Consider the following 20071-nt stretch of genomic DNA (forward strand, 5'->3'; position numbering starts at 1 on the left):
CAAGAACTGTTAAGCCTTTGTTGTCAGCTGCTCCTTGTTTTATCTGCTATTTTGCTTGTTTGTTTGTTTTTTTATTTTTTAAAGATTTTTTATTTGTTTATTCATGAGAGACAGAGAGAGAGAGGCAGAGACACAGGCAGAGGGAGAAGCAGGCTCCATGCAGGGATCCCAATGTGGGACTCGATCCCGGGACTCCAGGATCAGGCCCTGGGCTGAAGGCGGCACTAAACCGCTGAGCCACCCAGGCTGCCCATTTTGTTTGTTTAATGGATGTATTAGCCATGTACACTGGGTTAAGTACAGGAGGAGGCCAACTAAGAGCTCTGCACTAACTGGAAGTCACTTTGCTAGGAACTAGTTCTAGCCTTCCTCCATAATGTGGCTTAAAGAGTTACTGAGCCTCACTTAATCCAAATTGTCTTCATACCTTGAAATGAAACCATAATTCAACATTTGTATGAATGCTAAAATTGCCATTAACAGCCCTGATCTCTTGACAAATTTCCAGATCTTTGAATTCAACTATTTGGCAACTCCATTTGGATTCAAACATATCATGCCTAAATAGAACTGATTTCACCCCTTCACAAAACAAAACAATGCAAAATATAAAGCAAAACTTGATAAGGATGATGATAATGGTGATGATGGTGGTTGTGATGATGGTGATGATGATGATTGTGGCCTGCACTGCTACCTTGGCCACATAATTTTGGTTTCTTCCAATTTTGACTACTTCTGACCAATGAATTCTCCAAAACATAGCCAAAGTACCCATTTAAAAAACATAAGGTGCAATCTCTAAAAGTGTTCAGTGTGTTTCCGTAACTCTTAGAATGAAATCTAAATCTTATTTCTTTGGCCTCAAGCCCTTAAATTATTTCCTCTCTGCCTTTCTGCAATTTCATTTATCAACCCATTTCTTTTCCCTCTGTCATACTGCACAGAATGTTCTCCCCACTGATCTTTGAAGTTTTGACATTTTCTTGCCATTCAGGTATTAATTCAAATATCCCCTCTGCACAGGAGTCTTCCCAGCATCCATTCTAAAAGGGACACCATTTGTGGTCTGTCACCATCCCTTTCAGTTTGCTGCATTGTACTTACCATTATCTATGATTTTTTTTTTTTAGGTATTTCTCAGATTATCTTTATGCTTCTTTTCCCTCTAATCCCACTAGCATCAAACTGCATGAGCACCTTGAGACTTTTCCTCCTTGTTTATCATTCTAGCCCCTCACATGGCCATGTATGCTGTACTTGGGATAGCTCAGTAGATATTTGGTGTGTTAATAAGAGAGTCAACTGATGTTTAGATAGGTATTTGACACGAAGATAGAACACTTCAGTGGGCAAGTGGAAATGATGTGTAGGCTTATTTGAATAGAGGATGACTTGAATCTAGATATCATTTGGGTGGCTATATCAGGAAGAGGGAGTGAGGGAGTCCGTTCACTGGGGACAGCTGCAATGAAACAGAAAAGGAGAAACCAAAGAGAAATAAGGGGAATTTGAAAATGTTTGGTGATTGCTTGCTATGTAGGAATTGAAGTATATAAACCTTTTTGGTTCCTAGCCAGAGACCTCATGTAAAATATAGAAACTAAAAGGTAATGAGAATCCTTTGGCAGGAGTATATGGGAAGTAGTGCCCCTTAGGAATGACATCATACATCCAAGGAAAGATACCCAGTTGGCAATGACCTAACATGTTAGGAAGACTGTAAAACTTCAGGCAATGTTGGCAATGTGGTAGATAGCACTCTTGTTGAAAAAATATTCAACCCTTCCCATGATTCTTTGTGGGGTATGGGACTTCTCTGCCCCTTAGTTTTGAATTCAGTCATGTGACTTTTTAAGATAATATGAGACATTACGCAAGCAGTTTTGGAATGTGCTTTGCCTTCATGCTTCTGCTGTGAGGAGCTTCACTGCTGCTCTGGAGAAGGATGAGAGACACATGAGAAAAACTAGATTCAGCCTACAGCCTGAAGCCAAGACCAGATGAGTCCAGTCTAGGCCAACTGAACCCCAACCAAAGTGAAGTCATGGGAGCAAAAATAAGATATTAGTTTTGAGACACTGAGCAACGAAGTGGTAGGTTATGCTGCATTATGACAATTTCTGACTGATACAGAGTTGTCAGGAAAGTTAAGGAGTTGAAACTGTTAAGAGAATTGAACTTGCTGAATGAGTGACTAGAAAATTGTAAGCAGATAAGTAATGATAGAGTACTGAAAGATTTCTTCACTTAAAATATTTATTGTGTCTTCATTCACCCCAACATAACTCTTTCTCTATTTAATAATTTTAGTTCAATTCATTCACTGATTCATGTATTTATTCAAAAATACATATTGAGTAATACAGGCATTTATGTGCAAGGATTATAGCAGAACACAAGGTGAAATGGACATTATAGCTTTGGTATCCAGAGTTTTTAATGAACTTTTCTGCAAACTCTTCTAAAATGTGTAACTATATCCTCAGACTGTCTGCCATACCCCTGATATGTATTTCAAAATGTCAACATGACCTTGGGGATGTCCCAGAGGTATCTTAAATTCAACATATACAAATACTAGTTTATTAACCTTCTCACTTTTCAACCAACAGTCTACTCCTCTTCATGTATTTCCCAATCTGTAAATCTGTCATCAATTCACTCAAGCCAGGAAATCTGGAATGTTCATTTCTTTCTTCTTTTCCTCTCTATTCCCATGAATCTTGTACGACGATCAAGTCTCCCTCCTAGATATCTTTGCTGGCAAGGGTCTATTCTCTCACATGTCCTCACCACTCTGAATACAAAGTCTCAGACTCTCTAGAACAGTCATTTTCTGTAAGACATAAATGATGGAGAAAATATGGAAGAAGCCTATACAATTTCCAATAAAAGTATATCGTTGATTTCTCTCTGGCTAGAAAATTCATATTCATCTGCTAAAGGACAGAAGAAATGCCATCTCTATGCTGCGAATGAGTACAGCCAGGCATTTGAGATAGTAACTACTGAGGCCTGAGGAAAAATAGAAATACTTTTCATAGCAGTTTATCCTATCAGCTAAGAAAAGGGGAGGGGGAAAGAGGAAACTCAAATAGAATACTTACACATAAGACCAGTTTTTATCTGAAAACTTTAGTGAATAACCCAGAAATCAGAGCACAAAATTTGTTGCCTTTTTTTTTTTTTAATTCCCACCAAATATTTTTAAAAGGATCACCTGACAGACTGGTTTATTTGAAAAAGGAGACACCAGACCTTCAGAACCCCAATTTTCCTTATTAAAATAAATGAATTTTGGCTTTGTTTGTGCTTAATCTTGGCTGAAAATTTACATTACCCAATCAGGAGTTAACAAGCCCCACAGGGAAAATCAAGTGTCGCATAAAAATTCCACAGGAAATCCACCAATAAATCAGGGCAGGCAAGGCTGTATATATGGAGATTTCTAGCCCTTCTAAAGTCTATTAAAAACCTTTAAATCCTGCTTTAGACAAAACATAAAGGAGGGTTGGGAGCTCTGTCATTCCTGAGAGGCCCTTCAATTTCTACATACTAATATTTAATCATTGAAAATGTCTATATATCCAAAATTAAGTCGTTTAGGCTTGGTATATATAACACATTAATTTTATATAAACTCTTATTCTGACATGAAGTGGTTTACATAAGAGGGAAATAAAATCCTCTGGAGCTGAGCATAGAACATTCCTCTTCTGCCCATCCATTATCAAAAGAGAGTCGTGATGATGGTTTAAAATGGCATTTGGAAAGCAGCTCTTGATGGCATCTTTCCTACCTCTCTGCCAAAATACCTATGAACACAACAACAGAGGTGAGAAATCACATTTCTGAAAATTAGACACGACTGTCAATTTTGCTACCAGAATTTGTGAGGAATTTCTATTCACCTGAAGTCTAAAGGAAAAAAAGAGAGAGAGAGAGAGAGGAAACCATAGGACTAGAGTATGCCTGTTTCCCTAGAAAGTTAGGAGGAAGATCCCTAACTGTTTCCCCCACTGCTTGGTCCTATTTCACAAGTTCGCATTCTGTAATATGTTGCATATTGGACAAGCTGTTACCCACCTCACTCCCAACATTGGATGCCAATTTGTTATCATCTGATTGTGTATATGTGTGTGGCTTCCCAACTGCTGCTACTTTAAATCTTCCTCCTCCAGAGAAGTTTTCCTTTTTAACATCAAAGAGAGTGTGAAACTCCAAGAAGACAACTGGCAAGAAGTAAAAGAGAATGGTGGGCAGTTGCTCTTCTGGAGATAGAAACAACTTATAATAAGCAAAAAAGTTGTGCAAGGGTCTTGGCAATAAAGATTTCTTACCGCAGTTCATCCAGTTATAAGTTTTCATCCTCTCCAACTATTCCAAGTATGAGAGGACCAGGTCACTTTTTATACAGCAATATTGAACTCTGCATTGGGAAGGGTCCCATGGACTTTGAAACAGAGGCTGACAGTACTTAAGTGAACAATGATGCCAAAATAAATCTGCATACTTGGTTTTTGGTTGAGTACCAAAAACAAAAACAAGTCAAATAAAAACAAACAAAGAGCACCATTCTGGGGCATCTGCACACATATGAAGGAATGAAGAAAATAGAATAATATCCTATTTGTGAGAGGAAGAAGAGGCCTTCTCTTTGTAAAGTAGCCTGCCGAAGCAAATGGACTTTATTTACCATGTGTATGTTTGCACTGAGGCCGGCAATGGGCAGGAATAGACGGTGCCTCGCTCATGCGGTTTTAAAATATACTTCTTATACCCTTAACCATCTTTACGAATTACTTAGATCATACTAAATTATTCTATGTTTTGTGGCAGAGAATGGAAAATGAGGCTGTCTCAATTCTCCATACTAAGGGAATTCTCTGTATTGAGAATTAGAAGGTTGGAACAAATGTGACCTCTCTTCCCTTCCTAAAATTCTTACCTTACAGCACAGTTGTAGAATTCCCATACTTCGACTTTTTCTCCTGTTAAAAACAATACCTAATTTTTCTTTTAAAAGTTGTCAACTTTCTTTTAAATTTATTTATGGTAGTCACACAGAGAGAGAGGCAGAGATATAGGCAGAGGGAGAAGCAGGCTCCATGCACCGGGATCCCCCCCGATGTGGGATTGGATCCCGGGTCTCCAGGATCGCGCCCTGGGCCAAAGGCAGGCATTAAACCGCTGAGCCACCCAGGGATCCCTAAAAGTTGTCAAATTAGAACCTAAACTATGGAAGCTTGACTTAGCTATTGCATAAGTAAGTCTCTTACTTCAAGCTGGTCCATTAATTTCTCTCAGTTCATGAGTTCATAACTTTAGAAGGAGTGTTAGGAGTTAATAGATGGTTTTAAATTGTGGTCTGTGGAGTTGAGGGAATTTTAGGGTTCAATTTGGGATAGAGATGATTGGGCGGATCTTCATTTCCCACCTTTGCTTGAAACAGAGCAATTTAGCATTCATGTCTTACATGGTGGTCTTCTCCTTGACAATGGGTTCTGTTTTAATCAGAGTTCTCCAGGGAAACAGAAACAATGGGGGGGTATAGAAAGATGATAGATAGATAGATAGATAGATAGATAGATAGATAGATAGATAGATTATAGATAGGTAATAGATAGATGATAGGTAGGTAATAGATATGAAGAGATACATTGTAAGTAACTGGAGCACATCTGTGTGGAGGCCAAGGAGTCCCCCACCATCTGTCTGTGTTTGAACTGGAGACCCAGGAAAGCCAGTGGTATAGTTCAGTCCAAGTTTGAAGGCCTGAGAACCAGGAGGACCAAGGGCAGGCAAAATCTATGTTCCAGCTCAAGCAGTCAGGCAGGTAATGGCGAATTCTTCCCTCCTCCAACTATTCAGGCCTTCAAGGGATTATATGATGCCCACCCACACTGGGAGGGAAGTTGCTTTCCTGAATCCATCAGTTCAAATGCTAATTTTATCTAGGACAAAATGGCCAAATCACTGAACATTTTCAATTGCAAGATATATTAATTCTGATTCAACTCTTACAGCTTGTTTCCTTTTGGTGAATTCTCCATATTCACAATTTGTTCTAACATATTTAACCTGTTAGTGTCAAAAAGTAATCCAGAACAAATTTCTAATATCAGAGGCTTGCTGATGATAAAATAAATTCTTATTTCTTTCCTAATTTCTTTTTTTTTTTCTTTCCTAATTTCAAATGTACTAAAATGAGTGTGCTGAAAATGCAGGAGGCTGATAATGAGATTTTTAAGATTTGACTCTGATGCTGGTATATGCAGGATATTTCCCTTGCCTTAGACTTTGCAGAATGAAATGTGGAAAATCCAATTCTATTTCTCTGACTTACAAAAAATTGAAATAAGACAATTAATGGGAAAAATCAACTGTTGAACAATTTTGTCATCAAGGCTTTTATTCAAACCAATGGAATTCAAGGACTTTAGACTTTCCTATTTTTATCATAAATTTTGCTTTAATGTCTGGATATAGCTGATTAGGAAATGCAGAATGTAGTTCAAAAGAAATACAGCAGCAGGACGGGTCTATTGAAAGATCTCCTTGAGATGTATTAGCTAACGCTCTATCTAGACCACTCATAAATTTTTAGAAGAAAATTGATTTTGTTTTCTCTTCACTGCAGTAGTAAATAATTTTATAGCTTAGAAACAATTTCTATGCAAACTCTTCAGTATATATTTTAAAAAGAATAGAGTTTGTTCTTGCAGAGGTGTGATATCACTCACACAACTGTAATACTATATCTTCAATTAAAATAAAAGCCTCTCTAAACCATTTTGGATGATACATACATTACAATAGAATTTTATTCTGAAAAGTGTCATATAACTAAAATAGAAAGCAAAATAAGAAAATCGGCAGTTCTGTGTGATCGATCACATTGCACCCATGCATCCAAACACCCATCCATACCCATTCATTCATTCAACCAACATACACTGTTATTACATCTACTCTGTGTCCAGCTCTGTGCTGAATACGTAAACACTGATTCTACATGATTTCTTAAGGAGCTCATAAAATCATAAATGAGTGGGCACAAATGTTGACACCCACAGTAAAATACATGATAGATAAGTGAAGCCCAGTAATATATGTCTTTGAAGTACAGGTAGCTAGAGAAGTCTAAACTGGCAAGCAGACTGCTCTGAGTTGCTAAACTGAAAAGCAAAATAGTTCTGAATATAAGGAAGTGGGCTTTGGGTTATGACAGATCTATATTATAATATCCAAATTTTGGCTAGTTGCCAGTTGCTTAACTTAGAGCAGATTCCTAACGTCTCACAACTTTGCACGTGTCTGATATGAAAATAGAGAGAGTGTTCCACTCAAAAGTTTTATGACGATAAAGAGGTACAGGAATAATTATGAATATTTCCAGGTATACATGAAATGTCTGACAGACTTTATTCATTCTCCCTCCCTCCTCTTTATAAATTTAGCTAAAGATGCATCCATGGATGGAAATGCATCAAAGCATGAATGAAAGATGAGGCAGGATCAAGGATCAGCTGCATGTTCCCTGCAGTGGACAAGCATGCTTTCTAGGAGTCAACAGCCAAAGTAGGGAATGGGGTGCAGACCAGACAAAGGAGTTAGGGCTGAATTTTGATGGACCTTGTAGTTATGCTGAGTTTTTATATTATGTATGTTAATCTACTTTAAATATAGTAATAAGATGACATAAATATCATGGAAAGATTTAAAATTACTTTTATATGTCAAATATTTTCTAAACAGTAATATTAAAAGTCCATATGATGTCTTGTGTAAGAACATATATTAAAACTAATCCCAACTAGATTGAATTATTGAATGTGAAATTCAAAAAGATATTTTTAAAATAAGGAGTAAATATAGGTAACTAATTGTGGAGAAGCAGGAGTACTGAGCAAATAAAGCAACATGAGAAAGAATAGGGTGATTTGACTCAAAACTTGAAAAATTTTCAAACACTGAAGAAGTAAAAATTAACAACAAACTGAGTTGAAAAATTACAGATCTACGTGTATCAATACATCACTAAGAACTATTTGATTAGTCTTTCTAGACTATGCACATACTCAGCCAGCATTGTATCCTTTTTCAAATTCATACTAAATGTGAAAAAAGAAAACCATTAATGTCATTTCTCTTAATCCAAGATTATGAGGTGCCATGTGAACAAATGTTAGTTTTTGAGACTGAATGATGGAAACAGTTTCATGAAAAAAAAGCACAGAAATAAGTAATCAATGAATTTCTCTGATAATATTTGGTAGGTAGAATGAGATGTTACATATTTATCAAAATATATAGCCAATATTTTAGGGTCCTAATGAAAACAAAGTTTTCTACTTCTGTCTTCCTTGGTTAATTTTGAACCTCATTACTGGCTCTGATCCTAAAAATAAGAGAGGTGAATTAGAATTAATGATTCAGAATCAACTACCATTTATTGAGCATTGACTGCACCTAAACTATGCTGGCTCCTTTGACTTGTATTTTATTGTTTAATCCTCACAGAAGCGTACAACACAGATATTTTCATCAGAATGAAAGTGAATAAACTGAAAGTAGAATTAAATATGCAATGTAGTTAAGAGGGATTAGTTCCTAGATTCTTACTCAAATTCTCAAATCTAACATCTACTAACTTCCCACATGATTGATTGCTTTGGGAAGATTTAATTTGTTTTGTTTTGTTTTTAAGATTTTATTTATTTATTCATGACAGACACAGAGAGAGAAGCAGAGACACAGGCAGAGGGAGCAGCAGGTTCCCTGCAGGGAGCCCGACGTGGGACTCAATCCCAGGGCCTCAGAGTCCTGACCTGAGCTGAAGGCAGATTCTCAACCACTGAGCAACCCAGGTGCCCGGAAAGATTAAATCTGTGATAAAGATTCTATAACAATGTAGGAGATAGATAAAACCAAAGGGCCTTTCTTTTCAAAGGAAACTGCCCCTGAATGGGCTGACTCATAATCAGGCAATACCTTCACTTTCTGTCCTAAAACAGGTAACTCCTGGGGCACCTGGGGGTTCAGCTGGTTAAACAGCCAACTCTTAATTGTGGCTCAGGTTATAATCTCAGGTTTGTGAGACGGAGCCCCATTTTCCTTCCCCCATGCATGCTCTCTCTCAAATCAATCAATCAATCAATCAATCAATCAATCTATCTCAGGGGGAAAAACAAAACAGGTAACTCCATCTTTATGAAAATCTTTATCTCACCTGTATGATTTAACCAAATTAGTCGTACCAGGGGTTGAGAGTTTCAATGTTTGTTGCAAGTGAGAATAGTCTGTAAGGCCTTAATTTAAAAAAATAATAGAGTCTCGGTCTATTTCAGAGATTCAGACCTCCGTATTGTGGAATGGGTCTTAGGCATTGGCATTATCATTTTCAAGTCTAGCCAGGTGATTGTAATATACAAAGTTGAGAACACTGTTCTAGATCCTTAAATATTTCAACAGTAGTATTGGCTTTTCTGAGCTATTTTCCATGTTAAAACAAAAACAAAAAAACTACTCCTGATTTGACTGCATGATTTAAATATAGTCTCAGGTTACTTCCTTTTTAGCTCATGTTGGCAAGCCACTCGATTGAAAGGTATGTCTGATTAATAACCGTAAAAAACAAATGGGCTATTAAATGCAGTTTGTTCAGTAAGCAAACTCAGATCATGAGGTTGATAGAAAAATAATATAAATAGTAGTTTGATAATGAAAAACTTGGAAACGACCTCATACGAAATTATAATTCGTTTTCCAATTAACAGATCCAAGCAGTCTAGGGATTATTCTCGGTTAGAGAATTTGCAGAAAATATTAAATAAAAGTAAAACAAATTCATGGAGAGACTTTGTGAATTTCTAATTATAGATTTGATAAACTGAAGAAGTCCAAGCAACTAACTTTCCTTCCTTCCTTCCTTCCTTCCTTCCTTCCTTCCTTCCTTCCTTCCTTCCTTCCTTCCTTCCTTCCTTCTTTTTCTCTTTCTTTCTTTCTTTCTTTCTTTCTTTCTTTCTTTCTTTCTTTCTTTCTTTCTTTCTTTCTTTCTTTCTTTCTTTCTTTCCTTTTCATGAGAGACACAGAGAAAGGCAGAGACACAGGTGGAGGAAGAAGCAGGTTCCATGCAGGGAGCCCAATGCAGGACTCGATCCCAGGACCCCAGGACCACGCCCTGAGCCAAAGGCAGATGCTCCACCGCTGAGCCACCTGGGCATCCCTCTGAGCAACTTTAGAGCAGGTTTCACAATACCCCTCTTTATTGCCATTCCCCCTCACCCCTGGATATAATTAGGTTGTTTTTCTTGTTTTGTTTTGTTTTGTTTTTTGGGTTTTCTTTTATTTTTTTTTTATTTTTTTATTTTTTTGGGTTTTCTTTTAATTCCATGTTCAAATACATTGGAAAATTCTGAGTTAAAGAAAGATAATTGCTTCTTGGCTCTAGGACTTTAAGATGATAAGATATAACTCTCCAAGAAAAATACAATGTTTCCCAAATATATTACAACATAGGATTCTTTTCCTACACATTGTAGGACAAATAACTGTAGATCCCCACATTGTCCTGTAAGCAGCAGTGATATCCACAAACCCACAAAATATATCCAGTGCCTACTATGTGCTTAAGGCTGGATCTGAAATATCTCATAACCTGAATCCAGCTTAAATGTGACTTTGACTTTTAGAATTCACAACAGAAGGGAATGTTCAATAACTGCAAATTGATAGGTCCCATTATAGCAGGTGATGCAACATGACTATTCAGTCTTGAAGCAGGTTAATTCAGGACATTAAGGCATTCAATCTTACAGAGCAGAATAAGATGATTATATTCTTCAGGATTAACAAAGGTGTGATGGAAGGAAGGTTGGGAGGGAGAAGGAAGGAAGGAAGGATGGGTGGGTGGGTGGATGGATGAATGGAAGGATGGATGTAAGGATGGATGTAAGGATGGATGGATGGATGATGGATGGCTGGATGGAAGGATGGATGGAAGGATGGATGGATGGATGGTTGAATGGAAGGATGGATGGATGGATGGATGGATGGATGGATGGATGATGGATGGATGGATGGAAGAATGGTTGGATGGATTGGTGGAAGGATGGATGGGTAGGTGGATGGATGGAAGGATGGGTGGGTGGATGGATGGATGGATGGATGGATGGATGGAAGGAAGGATGGATGGATGGGTGGCAGGGAGAATATCCATGTGTCCTGGTGGAATTATGGAAGGCGAGATTACTATCATAAGTACAGTTGTCTGGGTGCCAGTAATTCATGATTCTAAAACATTTTCTTTGCAGCACCATTTCTAAAGCATGGCTCAAGATCATTGCAGTGTGAGGTGACTATTATCTCCTCTTCCTCTTCTAGCTCTTTTGTAGAAAGCAGTGGTGGGAGTGAAGAGAACTGTGGGTCTCAAAAGTAAGAGATTAAAAAGATGGCCAGCAGGAGATCTAAATACCCTCCTCAGCATCCACATAGTAAATCCTGTGATCACGCTGCCACCAGAGAGACCAGAATGGAATTTGCCTTGGTAGTTACTAATAAAAACTAAATGAACCAGTACATGCACAAATACTTACAACGGACCACATTTACCCTTATATCTTCCCTTGACCATTGTTTGGCAAGCAAACTGGCGTCATGGTGTTAATAGGAAAGTAATAAAGCCGGTACATTGATCATGAAAAACTTGGAAACTACCTCACACAAAATAATTCATATCCCAGGTGAATCCTTGAACCACTCTGTGTAAAAAAGTAGCCCGATTATTTCCATCTTACAGATCTGATGACTGGAGAGATGAAATCACTTACTCAGGCACACTCAGAAGGACTGGAAACGAAGTCAGGTGTTCTGACACCAAATCTTGGGCATGTTCCTTCATGCCCCATTATACTTTGTAGGCTTTTCCTTTACTATCATGAACTCTCTAAGGTCTCAGATGACATTCATCTAGCTGTCTCATATGGATTCAACATTTCCCAAAGTGTCTTCCACAGAGCGTCACTTCTTTAAACGTGTTCCTGTCTGAAAGGGGCACCTGGGTAGCTCAGTCAGTTGAACATCAGACTCTTGATTTGGGCTCAGATCATGATCTCAAGGTAAGATTCACTTTATCCCTCTCCCTCTGCTACCTCCACTCCTTCTCAGAAAATTTTAAAAAATAGAACAAAAATTAAAATGTTCCATGAAAAGAGAAATCTGTAATCAAATTCATTTAGGAATGCTTCATAATAAATGTATTTTGGTAACATTGTACATGAGCATACTAAAAACACTTTATGAAGTCCTGCAGGGCAGCCGGGGTGGCTCAGCGGTTTAGCACCACCTTCAGCCCAGGGCATGATCCTGGAGACCCAGGATCGAGTCCCACGTCGGGCTCCCTGCATGAGGCCTGCTTCTCCCTCTGCCTGTGTCTGTCTCCCTCTCTCTCTCTCTCTCTCTCATGAATGAATAAATAAAATTAAAAAAAAAAAAAAAAGAAGAAGTTCTGCAGAGATCCTGCAAGTAAGGAAAGTTGTTTGCATACTTTCACCACAGCATTCTTGGAACTTTTATGACTGCAAGAAGGTTGGGTTTTTTTGGGTAATTTCTATTTATCTTTCACTCACTCCTTAAATAAGACACAGACATTGAAAATAGTTTGCCGTGATTGCAATCTGGTATTTTCTGAACAGTTTAATTAATCAGAATATGGTAGATTCTCTCCAAAGAAAACTGCAGACATTACAGAGGCTGTAGGTGCCTGTAGCTCCTCCCATCAAATGATTGGGTCTATTCACCAAGGCTTTAACTAACAAATAGGAAGTAGCAGTCATCACACTGCTCCAGACCTGGGACTAGCCCTTAAGATGTCTGGACGGTGCCAACCATTGCCTTCACACAAAACAACTTGGATCCAGATAACTGAGTATTTCCTTGGATCAGGAAAATAGCCACATGGAGAAGAGCTGAAGCTCTCCAGCCAATAGCCAGAACCAAGGCACAGACCTAGAAGGAGACTGTCCAGAATGTTCCAGCCTACAGGCTCCCAGCTGAATGAACCACACAAGTAACCTGAGCCAATGAGAAGAACCACTGCTCAACCTAAGCATCATAAGCAATAATTAATCATTTTTAAGCCACTGCATTTTGAAGTTGTTTTGTAGCAAAAAAAAAAAAAAAAAAAAAAAAAGTAAAACACACAGGATCTCACACATAAGGGAAGAATCCATGAGCAAGCCTACATTTGTAACTTTTACTCCTTTTCAGTTTAGATCATGCATGGACATCGGAAGAGTGGATGGCAATGAGGGTCAGAGATTGCACAATCAGGGACACCTGGGTGGCTCAGCTGTTGAGCACCTGCCTTCGGGCCAGGGCGTGATCCTGAAGTCTCAGGATCGGGTCCCACATGGGGCTCCCTGCATGGAGCCTGCTTCTCCCTCTGCCTCTCTCTCTCTGTGTCTTTCATGAATAAATAAATAACATCTCTTTTAAAAAATTGCACAATCATGAGTGGAGATGCCTCCTTCCCCTGAGCTGACACACACAACATATGGTACATGTTTACTTTTCTGCTGTGGTTAAACAATGTCATGTCTTAACTGTAGACATCCTCTTCCTAAGAACACACTCACCAGAATGGATTCCTCCAGCTTTTGTAAACTCTACCCTTATTTCCTTGTTCCCTTGCCTCTTCCCAGCTAATCTCCCATCCCTCCTATTGGACATTTCCATTATCATCCTATGAGCTATCTGTCAATAATGAACCCAAAGTGAGGAGTGCCTGCAAAGCTCATTTGGTTAAGTGGCCAACTCTTGATTTTAGCTCAGGTCATGATCTCAGGGTCATGAGATTCAAGCCCTGCGTCAGGCTCTGTGCTCAGCAGGGAGTCTGCTTGAGATTTTCTGTCCTTCCCCTGCTTGTGTGCTCTCTCATTCTCTCTAAAGTAAATAAATAAACAAATATTTTTTTTTTAAAGAACCCAAAGTGAGGACTATTCACCCCATTGCAGACTTAGACACCCAGAACACACTTTTGTTATTGTTATTCTTGATTTTGCTGTTAAGTCTGAAACGCTGAACTATTTTAGGCAAGATAGATATCCAGGCTGACAGTGTATTTTGAAAAATAAGTTGTTTCAATAGCCGCCTTAGATGGGGAGGATGCCCAAATCATGAATGTACAAAAATAGTTTCCAGAAAAATCTATTTATGAACTTTTAAAAATAATCTTCATTCTATCTCTAGGCCTCACCAGGATGGGCACCCAGCCAGCATTTGAAATAATTCTCATTTCTTTAGAGTAGACTTGTACTTTCTTTCCCATTCTTACCCAACTGACAAAATCAACAAATCTCCAGTCTAAGCTGGTTTGGTTTCTGACCTCTTTATCTTCTCTTCTTTTGCCCTTTATCATATATCCAGAGGGCTATAAAGATAAATTTTGCTGGGGTATGGAATTATAGACACTAAGAGCTGGAAGGAACTATAAAAGCTGCCTGTGTCACACCAAAAGTGTGGCAGAAATGACACAACGTGAACCATGCTCCACTCTAGAGAATGTTAAATCAAATATGAAATCAACTAAACCTGAGTCTCCCTGTGCCCCTCTTCCATCCCTAACCAGGTCCCAGATGCCTATGTAAATAATCCCAATTAGAAATGCATCCATCACATAAAAACTCACCAAACGAATGCCTACAGGAAATAACACTCCAATAAATCTTGCAAAATGTCTGCTATTCACCATCTTCGAAGTTATGAGCATATGGAAATGAACATAATGTTTGCAATTAAAAGACTTACTTCACTTCAGGTACAGTAAAAACATGCCTGAACCTTTCAAATGTATTCCAAGACTATGAAAAAGGCCCCATAAAAATTGGAGTACGCTTTATTATACAGAGATTTATCATTTATTTCTTAAAAATTGTATTCTTTCAGTGACTTGCTTCCTCCGTCAACGTGCTTTGTATGCACACATTACAGAGATGAAATCTGAAATTCTTCCATGTATTTCAAAAAGAACTAGGTAATAATATTTTGTTGATGATCATGAAAATGACTCTGCAGTAGCTATTATGAACTGTTAAACTTGGAATATTAATGCCTCCCACTCATGATTATTTTAATGAGATAATCCATAAATCCTCTATCAAACTGTAATTCCCTTTATAGTACTTATTTAGAAGGGTGTGTTTCTACAAAAATATTTTTGGAAATTAAATCATTTTCTTCTCCATTGCTTCCAAATGGAGATTTCTCTCTTTTAAAAGTCGGCAAGACTAAGTCAGAAAATTTAACCTGTCAGGGTTTCAATTTGCACACTTGAGTTTCTTCTACAGCAGAGATTGACACATTTTTCTTTAAAGAGACAGATAACAGCTATTATAGGTTGTTTGGGTCATAGAGTCTCTGTTGCAACTACTCAGCTCTGCTTTGTAGAGTCAAAGCAGGAATAGACAAGGGAATGTGTGGATGAATGGATGGGGTGAGTCTCTATGAAACTCCCAGCAGTTTAGCCCATGGCCCTTGGTTTACAATATCCTACAATACTCCATTCATATCTTTCTCCAAGATCTCTTTGGATCCTCCAGTGGCTGGGATCTCGCCATACCCTATTTTTTCCCCCATAAGTTGAAGGTGAATCTGACCTTTATAAAGTAATCTTAATTTATTGAAAGAAATAGATTTTCAAACTTTTGGAGTTAGTGAAGAAAAAATTAAAAGGTCCTACTATGACAGGATGCTCCTTCACATACCTCAGTTCTACCCTCTGTACTGCTATTCATTTTCTTCTCTGAGCTCCAGTTCCTCAATTTTTCTGTGAGTATATTTTTAGTTCCTTTCTCATTCTTGCCAATTCCCTCTGAACACCATGCATGCATTGGTCAAAGTTCATTTAGTGTGGTACCTGGGATGAAAACCAACACTCAGGGCGTGGGATGGCCACTGTCACAGAGTAGAAACCTCTGCTCCCTGACGTCACACATCTTTTTTCCCTTAGCACCATGCATAAAGCCAGTGTCTGACCACTTAAGAGCTAAATGAGCTAACTCTCAATTATACTTTGAGGGAATAATTTAAAAAGAGAGATTTAGAAGGTAAGAAGAGAAATGTCATGTCAAATGAATATTACAATGGAAAGATGTATGTTTTTTGCCACGCAGTCTTAGGAAAGAGGATTAAATTAAATCCTAGTGCTTTGAGACTAAAGGAGCAGATCCTAGAACCTCACGGGGAAGGAGCAGAGATGAGAAGGCACTGATGAACCCTTGTCCATACACCAGCATGATGTTTTCATGGGCAAACTGAGGCCATACCCTGTGTGTTAGGGTTCCAGCATTTGTGTTGCTCATGAAAAGGATGAAGAAATAGCTTAGATACCCATAGGATTTGTCCTCCAGCTACACTTAGCTGTGGAGATTAAATCAAGGTCACTCTAAGAGTGATTGTTTATTTTTATTTTTGTGAGCTCTGGCACTGGGGTTATAGTCATCCATCTCTAGGGCTAAGACAGGACTGTGAGGTTAGAGTAAAAATATACCTGATTTTTTTTTTCCCTGCAAGTGCATGTTTCCTTCATCCTGATGTGGGCCCTTCTGTTCTCGTTGAGAACTTCACTCTCAAATGTAGATACCCAGCCCACAGCAGCTGCAGGTGGATTAGGAACCCTATGACTTGCCCACAGGAATCCTGAGAATGAGAGTCCAGGGTTAACTAGGGTCATGGTACAAGAAGAAGAGGGCAATGAACAGAGCAGAGGCTAAATGTAGACTCTCCCGGAACCTTCACGTCAGCTCTGCAAGGTCAGAGGTTGTACAAAAGGATGCACACAACACAGTCTATGAGTGGTCTGTCTACTTTCTGACAGCTTCTGTGCATTTTTGACCACTGTGCTCCCTTGGTTTCCAACAGCGGTACTTAACCTCATTGCGGCCTTCCCCATACCCCTGTCTTTCATTCTTAAATATGTTCTTATGTCTCTTATTAAAAACCACTTGAGGGGCTCCTAAAATTTTAGCTATATCATAAGTAAGCAGTGAGAGGTTTATTTTATCTTTATTTTGTTTTCAAAAGAATCCTAAGAAAACACGGGGGAAGGGAGGGCTCTTCTGTGGCTCATTCGGTGAAGCATCTGCCTTTAGCTCTGGTCATTATCTCAGGGTCCTGGGATTGAGCCCCTCTTTGGGCTCCCTGCTCAGTGGGGAGTCTGCTTCTCTCTGCCTCTCTCTCTCTCTCAAATAAATAAATAAAATCTTAAAATAAAAAAGAATCCTAAGAACACATTGATAAACCTACTATACCTTCTTTCTTTTTTTTTTTTTTTCTTTTTTTATTTATTTGTTTTTGCTAGGTCAGTCACTCCTCTGTTGAAACCTTTGTCTATGACTTTGGTGAAAATGAGGAACCTTGTTGAAATAGACACACGCACATCGTCACTCACATTTAAGTGGTTGCAGGTCTTTGCTTGGATGTGCACAGTGACGATAATTCTGCCCGGCACGCAGGTCTGCAGCACAGTCTTTACAAGTTGTGGGAAAAAGATGATACTTGAGCACATCAGTTTCTTAAACTTCAATATCATTCCCTTCATTTGCAACAACTGGCTTTTGATTCATCCTTTCTATCACAAAATATTGTTGAACCCCTACTACATCTACATGCCAGGCACTATTCCAGATGCTAACACTTGGGACACAACACTGTAAGCACTTAACACTTAATGTGCTGCTTCGACAACATCAATCATGCGTTCACATGCACAGCGTTCACTTTTTTTTTTAAAAGATTTTATTTATTTATTCATGAGAGACACAGAGAGAGAGAAAGGGGCAGAGACACAGGCAGAGGGAGAAGCAGGCTCCATGCCGGGAGCCCGACGGGGGACTTGATCCCAGAGCTCTGGGATCATGCCCTGAGCCAAAGGCAGAGGGTCGACCACTGAGCCAGGGATCCCCTGTTCACTTTTATTTTCCCCCACTAATACCTCCAGCGTGAGAAGATCCATGGAAAGAGTTTTCATGTTGTAAATGCATAGTTACCTTCTACGTGGAAGTCATTCTTTCTTTTTTCAGATCAACTTCTTTAAAAAAAAAATGGTAGTGAAATAATTGTGTTTATCCAAGTCCTTTGCGCCACATAGACTTTCTTAATAAGAGGATGCCGCCTCACCCTAGCCATTGTTATGTTTATCCTGGTTTTGACTAATATGTATTTAGTATAGTTAAGTATTTGAGTGTATCTGCTATACACAATTATTTCTAAGTCAACTAAACTGTTGTTTCAGTTGTAAAGAGACGCATTTTCATTTTGCACATTTGGAAAAATAGATACAAGTAATTATCTAGCTACAAGAAAGTCACTCGCTTCTTCAAGGAAAAGAAAAGCGGTGCTCTCTATCAATTTATTAACAAAAGAAATAGAATCAATGATAATTGAGAGCACATCTTCCCTTGAAGTTGACTGTGTTCACCGCGGTAAGCAAAGCATCCTTTGATTATGATGAATGGGTTTCGCAGCCTTTTCATGATTATGCAACATAAAATCTGTAATGAAGCCATGAGGTACTCCTTTCTCAAGGAACAATTCTGGAATTTGCCCAAGCTTAGCGGGGCATCACTGGTGTAGATGAATCCACATGTGGCAACGTGTTATGCTTCTAACAGAAGTGTCTGATAAGCTTGAGCACATCATCGTCTTTTCTTTTTAAATGCAATGGTTCATAACACAAGCCTTGGTCTGTGATCGCTTTCTCTTCTACGGACTCCACAAACACGGACAGCTGAATGCACTCATCAGCTGCTGTTGACTCCCCAGGTTGAACACCCTCTTTCAAGAGACAAGTCTTCGTTTCTTCTATAGCTTGTTACAGGAGACCCCGGCTGCCTTTATTAACTCTTAAACAAGCCATTCCACTTGACAATGGAAGAGTGAGACTTTCTTTCGTTTGTCATGTACAAATTAGATCATTTTGCCATTTATATAGGTAATTTTTCGACTAGCGTAAAACCGTCCCTCATATACTACTCCTCTCCCTCCTCTCTCTACATAAATATATATGCACTATTATTATTTATTATATATTATTTATGCAATACATTTATATTACCTATAAATTATTATTAATTTATATAATAAAATATTGTAAATTATAATATTTACTTATTTATATACTTATTATATGTTAAATAAAACCTATAACCTATATTATATAAAACCTATTTTTATATAATATATATTTATGTATTTACTAATGCAGTGTGTTTGCATGTGTGTGTGTGTGTGTGTGTGTGTGTGTATACTTATATATACTCCCTCATGTCACACATCTTTTTTCCCTTAGCACCATGCACAAAGCCAGTGTCTGACCACTTAAGAGCTAAATGAGCTAACTCTCAATTATACTTTTAGGGAATTATATATATATATATATATATATATATATATATATATATCATATTATATAATTTTATATATATAAATATAAACTCAATACTAATATAGATTCTTATGTTTGGATGAAGTGAACCCAACTCAAACTGGAATAAACAAAAAAGGGGTTTTATTGACTCATGTAATTAAGGAATCCAGATGTGAGTATGATTTCAGACTTGGCAGGATTTCAGGGCTCATTCCATGTATCTGGAATAAGACTTTTCTTCACCATTTTACTCTCTGTGTGCACTTCTGTGCTGTTTTCACCCTAATAAGTTACCTTTACATATTGTCTGCCTCCCCACCCTCAGAAGCTGAAGACATGATCTGATCTTTAAGTTAAATAAAAAATTATGTCTTCCTTTGAAATTAAAAAAAATAAAATAAAATTTCATTAGGAGTGTTGACTAAATTAGCCCAGTCCAGGCTATCTCTCACTATCTCTGAATCAAGCTTTAAGGCCTGAGATCTATGAGATGCTAGTTGGCCAAACCTGGTTACGTGCTCAAGTCTTGGCACTAAAAACCAGTCAGTCTTATATACCCAGAAAGACTAAAGATGGTCTCCTGAATCTGAGTGTTCTTACTGGGAGAAAAAAAGAAAGATTAAATACTGAAAAGTTAGAAAC

Source organism: Canis lupus, chromosome 3 (assembly GCF_048164855.1).
Source record: "Canis lupus baileyi chromosome 3, mCanLup2.hap1, whole genome shotgun sequence".
Classification (NCBI taxonomy): domain Eukaryota; kingdom Metazoa; phylum Chordata; class Mammalia; order Carnivora; family Canidae; genus Canis; species Canis lupus.